At 38.3% G+C, this 7795-nt stretch overlaps 1 pseudogene; it reads right to left on the minus strand.

Moving 5' to 3' along the window:
• LOC107748234 (ryanodine receptor 1-like) overlaps positions 1–7795 on the minus strand; it is a 91552-nt pseudogene that overhangs the window by 70018 nt on the left and 13739 nt on the right.

Raw genomic sequence — 7795 nt, forward strand, 5'->3', positions numbered from 1 at the left:
GAGTCTCTAAAAATGATCATGGCAGTCATATGTCAGAATAAATGGCAGCTAAACTCCATGGACATTAAAGCAGCCTTTTTACAAGGTAAAGAGTTAACCAGAGACATTTACATTCGCCCACCACAAGAAGCGCAGAGCAAAGAAACTATATGGAAGTTAAAAAAATGTGTTTATGGCCTAACAGATGCTTCTTTATTCTGGTATAATAGGGTGAAAGACACCATGCAACAACTGGGAGCTACAGTGTCAAAGGTAGATCCAGCAGTATTTTACTGGCTGGATGATTCCTGCAAAGTGATGGGGATTCTTGCATCTCATGTGGATGACTTTATTTGGGGTGGTACAGATGCATTCTCCACAACTATCATTCCTCAATTGAAAGATGCCTTTCAAGTTGGACGGGAAGAGCATGACAGTTTCAGCTATATTGGAATAGAAGTACATTCTCTGGAGGATGAAATACACGTACAACAAGGAACGTACATAAAAAATCTGCAACCCATTCCAGTGGACTCCACCAGAGCAACACAGTGTAAAGCTTCACTTACAGACGTTGAGATGGGCATGCTAAAATCAAAGATTGGACAAATATTGTGGGTTGCCAGGCAAAGCAGACCTGACATAATGTGTGACATATCCATCTTGGCATCTAACACAAAACATGCTACTGTTCAGACCCTGCATTGTGCAAATAAACTAATCAGAAAATTAAAATCAGAAGAGGTCACCTTGAGGTTCCAGTACCTAGGGAAAGACAGTTCTGTTAAACTAGTTGTGTACAGTGATTCCTCAATGGGAAACCTTCCAGATGGTGGCACACAGGGTGGACATTTCATCATGCTTATGGGAGAAAATGGAAAATTCTCACCTATATCCTGGCAGTCAAAACACATCAGGAGAGTTGTATGGAGTACCTTAGCAGGAGAGACTTTGGCACTTGCAGATGGGATTGACAGTGCAGTTTTCCTTGCTACACTCTACTCTGAGATTACCACTGGTGGCTGCTCATGCAACAACTTGCCCATTGTGTGTATAACAGACAATCATTCCCTTCTCGATGCTCTTAAATCTACAAAATCTGTCACCGAAAAGAGACTGCGCCTAGAAATCAGCAGTATGAAGGAGCTTATACACTCTGGAACTCTTCAGTAGATCTTGTGGTCAGCCACCAAAGAGCAGCTAGCTAACTGCTTGACAAAAAAGGGGGCATCTGCACTTGGCCTTCTGAAAGCTCTCAGCACAGGCGTTTGCCATCTTAAAGACTGAAAGGATTTAACAATGTTTTACATATGTTTTGTCAATGTTTAGTCATTCAAACTAAATCTCTAATGTTAACTAGTTATACATAAAAAAGAAAAGAAAAAGAGGGGAGATTGTTAAGTTATGTTTTATTTTCTGCGCATGTGCGAAGAGCACCATTTTGGGGTTAGCGCGTTTTTTGTGTAGTTCAGTTCAGTCCTGTATACGGAGCTGCTGTGATTGAACGTGTTTGAGCAGTAAAGAGTGTAATTGCTAAGAACAGTTGTGTTTATTGAGTCAACACACAGGCTTTCAGCATTTTTAAGAAAACCTAAAGATCTTCAACTACTGCCAAAGAACAGCAACAAGAAATGGTAATTTTAGACCTTAGTCACTATAACATAATTTCTTGTTGTACGGCATCAGTTGGGTACCTTGTGACAGCATATCCATTAAACTGGAGGAATTTGAGCAGGTCTTGGGCTTTCTCTCTGTCTCTTGCCTTCTCTTTGGCCGTCAACGTATCATATGGTACCAACAAAGGATGGGTGCCACCACCTATGAACACAAACAACACAAAAAACTAGGAGACAGCCCACGGATTTATATTCTGAACATTATTTTGTGCAGTCAACATGATACACTGAATAAAATAATCAATTATACCCTTGGCTTGCAGCTCCATCTTTTTCTTGCGGCCCCAAGTGTTATGGTAATTCTCAGCAAGCTGTTCTGCCATGGACTGAACAGAGGGAAACATGAGAAGTGAATCAATCACAAGGGTTTCTGAATACCAAAGTTACAGTTTTATACTGAATGAATATAAATAATATACCTGTAGCTCTCTGGACAAGGCCATGCCTGTCAGGTCCACTGGCTGGGGAGAGTATCCTTGGCTGGGATCATAGGTGGCCTGCAGGAGATGCATATATATGTTTGGATATTGGGCTCATACATGATATTTTCATCTTCTTTGTACCATCTCTCTGTTACCTGAGCAGTCTGAGAGATCTTCCTGGTGGCCTTCACTTCAATTTTCTCAGTTTCTCCTTCTCTGGCTTTCTCCAGAGTCCATTCCCACGCCAGCATGGCCTTGATGGACTCTTTAATGGGCCAGCGATAGATCTCTTTATCCTAGAGAGAGAATTCAAAAGACAGGTTGATTCTGGAAAACCAATTGTAACAACCAACTGACGAAGATTCCAAGAAGATCCATTCAGACCTTTTCTGAGAAAGTCTTGTACGGCCGCAGCATGGGGTGAGTTTTGCTGTTCTCATCTAGAACCTCTCCATATGTCCAGTTGTTTTGGATCTGAAAGATGGAAACAAAAGGTTACAAAGCCTATTCCCAGTCCCACAATGCATTTGGCTTTCACAAATGAGCATGAATGCTGATACTAACCTTTTCAAAGGCCCATTTATCATGCGTGTGCTCAGCATATTTGTTAATGAAGGCATCGAGTCTCTCAGGAATGATGGTGCTGCAAAGAACCAAAAAGGAAACACAATCGTTCAGTTGCTGCTGTTCATTCAAATACAAATCTGTTTTTGACTCCCTCAAAATGATTCTTTCTGTTAATATCAATGAGGTTAAATGTGATCAGATAAGGATGATTTTTTTTTTACCCTGATTCAATGTGACTATACAACTATATAACATATAAGCATTTTAATATTATAACATATAAATAATATTTAAAAAGTACTTAAATAATAATAATAATAATAATAATTACTGTTGTTGATTGCCAATTTTCACTAACTATTTAACTACAACTTTTGCCTCAATAAAAACTCCTAATTTGCAGCTCATTAATAGTTAGTAAGGTAGTTGTTAAGTTTAGGTATGGGGTAGGATTATTAAAATGGTCATGCAGAATAAGGCATAATAGTTGCTTTATACGTACTAATAAACAGCCAATATGCTAGTAATGCGCATGCTAATAAGCAAGTAGTTAATAGTGAGAATTGGTCCCTAAACTAAAATGTTACCATAAATCTGTATAAATAAATCTATATAAATACATTAAAATACACAATGCACATTTATAAATGCAAAGATGCAAAATGAATACAGTAATTGTACTAGCTGATCATTTTCTCACTTTGTTGTCTCCACTGGTTTGGGGTCAAAATTTCCTTCAGCGTCGACAGATGCTTTCTTCTCAGTCATAGATGAATAGCTAGCATCCACATAGTCTGGAGGGATGGCACCCGCAATGGCGCAGATGCAGGGCATGGCGATCTTAAACAGCTCTGCATCAAATTTCTACAGAGATGAGATGGCGTGTAAGTGCACACAGACATTTCAGTTCGAATTTGTCTGCTGAGACTAAATGTTTGTCAAACCTTGTGTGCGAGGGACTCAAAGATTCCCCAGAAGAGTTTGCGAGAGAGATGCAATTCTTCCTCTGATGTGACTCCAAAGTTTGCCCATCCATTTGGCAGGCAGTAATACTTCCAGCAGCGCTTATAGTGATTGGTCAACAACTAAATGAAATTAAAGCACAAAACATGAGCACAAGAAACAAAAATTCCATGTAACTAATTATACTAACTATATTTGCATACCTTGAGGGGCATCTTGGCATACTCGTTTAAGACTGGCACGTCAAACACCAGCCTTCTCAACAGATGCTGCAACATAGATGGCCGCAAATACCTAAAATACACAAATATTACTTGATTAGCAATAACATTTTATGTTTTCATTTCTACATTTGAGTGCAGACGTTACAGAGTGGACTAACTTGACAAGAGACATAAGGCAGTCCTCGATGACGTCCCTTTGGGCCTTGGTAAGGGCACGGCCCCGGGACAGTCTGTAGATGGTGTGCAGCATTGAGTCGATCATGATGGCACGGTGGTCTGTGCCAGCGAACAGTGGGGCACACTTTGTGAGCAGAGGAAGCACAGCTGAGCACAGGTAATGGTTTAGAGCCAGAGCCATCTCTGTGGTGCTGAATGCCGCCTGATGGAACATCACAATTAAGATCAGTGTTTATATTATGTTATATATTATGAAAGGTAAAGAAGAGATGATGAAATATGACTGACAATACTAAAAGCTCACCGTATCTAGAGAGGCTGCAGCTCTCATATCGGGCAGGAAGCCCACCTCTAGCACATGCAACAGGAAGTCCTGGTTATCAATGCCGTACACTCTGTCCAAGAAAAGCACCATGGAGGCTTTGTGGTCTGGCACGAAACTCGCTGACATTTTTGGCTCAACAATCTGACCATCTATGAAAAGTAGCACAGGAAAAATGAGAAGAGTATACAGAAGTTGGGTGGAAGCCTGTTTCCACCACAGAGTAATACAGACAGAAAAAATAAAGATTAATATAAGAAACGGTCACATGGTGACCATTTTGTGTACCTTTGCCAAAGGTGGGGATCTGAATAGGAAGGCTGATGACTCCCACCAGGTCTTCAATGGGTACGAGAGACCTCAAGATGGCTCTGATTTGTCATGGACTTCACAGATAAATTATTCAAGTTGTTATACTTACATGCATCTCAGGAGCGCAGCGACCCAGCAAGTCAATTAGAGCAGAGTAAAATGACATGATAGCATTTCCAAGATGCACTCTGTTCTCTTCATGCTGCTCCTCCCCTCCAAACCTGTCAATCAATCACAAGGGGCAAAAAATGGAATATAGATAACATGATATAATGACAAATTGTTTAAATAGAAAGCAAAATATTAAATACACAGCAAGCATTCACTTCCGAACGTCTTACATGAAACGTCTGTCCTTTTTAGGAGTTGGCCCATCTCTGGCAGGGTCCTCAGAGATCTTAATGGCTTCTTCGATGGCAGCTAATAGACCTGAACCTCCCTCTCCTCTCAGAGCGGGGCCGAAGCACTCAGGCCGACGAATCAACAGACGAACAACCACATTGGCATTCTCCACTACACTCTCACCTGCACGGGGAGACACAAACACAAAAAAATTCATTCTAAATGCCTTCAAACAGAGGAGTCAGAAACAGAATTACACTAAATATGCTCACCATTTACAAACACAGCAAAACGCAGGAAGTCCAGATATCTCTCTCCTCCACCTGGATTCCATCCTATGTCAGGGTAGCCTTTAGACAGAAGCATGGGGCACATCCGAAGGCCACATCCAGCCAGATACGTCACCACCTGAGTAGCATAGTGAACCAATTATTTTTTGTTGTTGTTTTTTTTTTGCAGTAATACATCATAAATGTACTGTACCATAAAATCATTAGATACAAAATACAATTTGTTCAGAGCATTACCATATCAAGGTCTTGCTCTTGCAGAGCCAGTGCCAGCTCATTGTTGTCAATGCAAGACGCGGCAGCAACATCCAGAGGAGTAGATCCACGCATCCCTAAAAAGCAACACAAAAAATTAGAAATTCTTTAAACGAAAAAAACAAAACCAAGTAATATTATGATCCTAAATTGTATTATTTTAATATTATTTAGATTTTTTTTAAGGAACTATGCGTTAATTATTTACAAATTTCTGTAACAACAGAAATTCTTTAACAATAAGGTCTCATTTGTTAACATTAGTTAAAGGATTAGTCAACATAAACTATCAATGTGCAATAAATTTTACAGCATTTATTCATCTTTTTCAGTGTTAGTTAATAAAAATGCAATTGTTCATTGGCTACTCATGTTAATTGAATTATCCAATGTCAACAGATACAACTTTTATTTAAAAAAATTATTAGTAAATGTTGAAATTATGTATTTAATTATTTAATGTTAACTAATGTTAATAAATGGATCCTCATTGTAAAGTGTTACTAAGAACGATAACAATAATGATAACCATGTTAGCGTCCACATCTACAGACGAGTTCTATTTATTATAAGCATGCACTGCAGTTATGTCGTCTACCCATTTAAATGTGCAAGCTTTTTGAACTCTGGTGGATTCCAATTGGTTGTCAATATTTTTATCATTCATCAGCTGGAAAAAAAATAATTCTGAAAGTGATTCCAATGATATCTTTCCTCTGTGTTGTTATCGTTATAGCTGTGCTGTGGACTTCCCTATGCTCACAGAATTAGAGTTATTGTTATAGTTATCGTTGGTGTGAACAGACCCAACAATAATAAAAATATGCTATCTGTATCAGTTAAGTTTTAAAAAGTGACCAACCCAGTCCAATGCCACTGTTCTGCAGCAGGTATGAGAGATGGTCAAACATGGAACGCTGATTCTGACGGCTGATCCTGCAGAAGTAGCACAGGAAGCGACAGCAACTGGTCACCATTTGTGGGAATCGAATTTCCTATGAAAAAAAAAATAGAAGTTTGTTTCCCTTTACATCAGTTTCATTGACAGAGTCGGATCCTTGTCCAATAATATCAGTTTTAAATGTTCAGTATATATATATACAGTGGGTACGGAAAGTATTCAGACCCCCTTAAATTTTTCACTCTTTGTTATATTGCAGCCATTTGCTAAAATCATTTAAGTTAATTTTTTTTCCTCATTAATGTACACACAGCACCCCATATTGACAGAAAAACACAGAATTGTTGACATCTTTGCAGATTTATTAAAAAAGAAAAACTGAAAAATGCTCAGTATTTAGTAGAAGCACCCATTTGATCTAATACAGCCATGAGTCTTATTGGGAAAGATGCAACAAGTTTTTCACACATGGATTTGGGGATCCTCTGCCATTCCTCCTTGCAAATCCTCTCCAGTTCTGTCAGGTTGGACGGTAAACGTTGGTGGACAGCCATTTTTAGGTCTCTCCAGAGATGCTCAATTGGGTTTAAGTCAGGGCTCTGGCTGGGCCATTCAAGACAAAGAGTGAAAAATTTAAGGGGGTCTGAATACTTTCCGTACCCACTGTATATATATATATATATATATATATACAGTATATTGTCACGAATCCGGTCTGAGGACTTCTGTCCGATTGCCACCCTTCCATCATATTGACTCTCACACTACACAGACTGTTTCACATTACCTTGGACTACATTTCCCATCTGCCATTTCACTAATCACACGCAACAAGAAACAATATATATTTGTCCTAAAATATGAAATACACGTCATGGAAAGCATTAAATTTACCTTGCTTATACATGTCGACACAATGTTACAACACTAATTTTATGTTTTAAAACAAATTATAAGTAAACTGTTTGTATTTCTTGAAAATTGTTGCTTCAATTAATGTTTCGCAAGATAGAACCTTATAATTCCAAGTGGAAAATGACTTTTTAGAATTAGAAGGTTCTATCTGCATTTGACCTGTTCCAAAAATCCCCATTTACAAATTCGAGAGGATTTTGATATTGTACATTTAGAATACACTTACTCAAATGTACATTTTAGTTATAATATTTAGACAAACTTGTCCTGTTTTTGTTTATTCAATTAAATGTATGAGCATTTTAGTCAGGTTTTTTTAGTCAATGAAATATTAGTCACATTTTCGTCATTCCGTATAATGGTTAAACTGATAAAAATTATTTTTGCTCAAAATTGTAATCGTATTGATTGTTGTCATTTGAGAAATGTACTTTTGCATTTCAGGTATTG

This window comes from Sinocyclocheilus rhinocerous, unplaced genomic scaffold, assembly GCF_001515625.1.
Source record: "Sinocyclocheilus rhinocerous isolate Xijiao unplaced genomic scaffold, SAMN03320098_v1.1 scaffold199, whole genome shotgun sequence".
In the NCBI taxonomy this organism is placed as follows: domain Eukaryota; kingdom Metazoa; phylum Chordata; class Actinopteri; order Cypriniformes; family Cyprinidae; genus Sinocyclocheilus; species Sinocyclocheilus rhinocerous.